Source organism: Cyprinodon tularosa, unplaced genomic scaffold (genome assembly GCF_016077235.1).
Source record: "Cyprinodon tularosa strain WSP-4 unplaced genomic scaffold, ASM1607723v1 ctg37, whole genome shotgun sequence".
Classification (NCBI taxonomy): domain Eukaryota; kingdom Metazoa; phylum Chordata; class Actinopteri; order Cyprinodontiformes; family Cyprinodontidae; genus Cyprinodon; species Cyprinodon tularosa.
In genome coordinates this window covers 1,516,253-1,517,557 of record NW_024039085.1, presented here as the reverse complement: position 1 = coordinate 1,517,557, position 1,305 = coordinate 1,516,253, and the positions used below count along the sequence as shown (strand labels likewise).

At 32.6% G+C, this 1,305-nt stretch overlaps 1 protein-coding gene across 3 annotated transcripts in view; it reads left to right on the top strand.

Moving 5' to 3' along the window:
- ptpn20 (protein tyrosine phosphatase non-receptor type 20) overlaps positions 1–1,305 on the top strand; it is a 41,824-nt gene that overhangs the window by 791 nt on the left and 39,728 nt on the right. The window lies entirely within an intron of this gene.

The following is a 1,305-nucleotide window of genomic DNA, read 5'->3' as shown; positions in this document are numbered from 1 at the left end:
GTATGTTTACAGTGGGATGCTGGAGATTTGGGGCATATTTAGATATCCAGAGTTGATGTTACACAGTTAACCCGTTATCTTTATCTTAATCTGATACAAAATGAAAAGAAAATATCTAGAGGTTCATGTCAGATCCAGCGACAGTAACAGGTAACATAAGGTTTTATTGTAGGAACAATAGATGGTGGGGATGTTGGCCTAATTTACTCCAAACACACTTTAGCTCCTCTATCTGCCTCATGCTGTGCCTGTCTGCATTACTTTTTCTTACTCCACATATCAGATAGACTCTAGTTGATGTTTTTGCATTAACTAGGTTAGATTTAACAAACAATTTCTCAGCTGGAAATGGTAAACTGCATTGGATACAGTTGCCAAGAAAATATACCTTGAAACACCTTGTGTTTACATAACCAATATATGAGATTTGAAGGAAGTAGCCTACCTCAATGCTCTGATTACATTATCTAAATTTCAGGGATAAAGATCTGCAAACAGAAAATAAATGGCAGATTTAATGTATTCATTAATTTACATCATAGTTTACTATAATTAAATCATATTTAGTTGCATTTAATTTGATTTCTGGCTAAATCCCATCTCAGGTAACTTCATTAAGATGCACCAATTATTGTTTATCAAAAACCTAAAAGTAAAGAGTTTTTATTATTTAAGTCTTTAAAAGACTTAAATAATAACCCCCCCAGCCAAATATAATATTAGGATACAAACTGTGAATAGTTGACCCTTGACATTTAAAAACCTATTAAACTTTGTATAGAATCAGTCCCTTGTCCCTTGCAGTTTAGCACAAATTGTTAATGACAAGACAACTTTGACTGGATAGATAATGTCTGCTCTCAGAGGTGCAAAACAAGTTCTGCAAACTTGTATAGCAAAACACAACTTTACTGCAGTAGAAGAAACACAGTCACCTTTATGTGTTGAGATTTGCTGTATTCTTTACGAGTTACATCTTTAAAATAACAGTTTGAAGAAGCACAGCTGCGAGTTTTCCTTAATCGCTAAGTGTGAACATCATTGTTTCTCTTTTATACTAGAGGCAGAGCTGCAATAACGTGGTTTTTAGATTCATAGCTTTCAAAGTATGGGCAAAGTAAAATATTTGCAGCTCTTATAGTTACTTAAAAGATATTTTGGTTAAATTAATCATAATTATCTACAATGCAAAGGTAAAGATTGAATTTTCCTTGAATAAAATGATTATATTGGGACTCAGCATTATGATATGATCAGTGATAAGTATGTTTGTTCGTTTTCTCACACATTTAATCTTGTAAGACA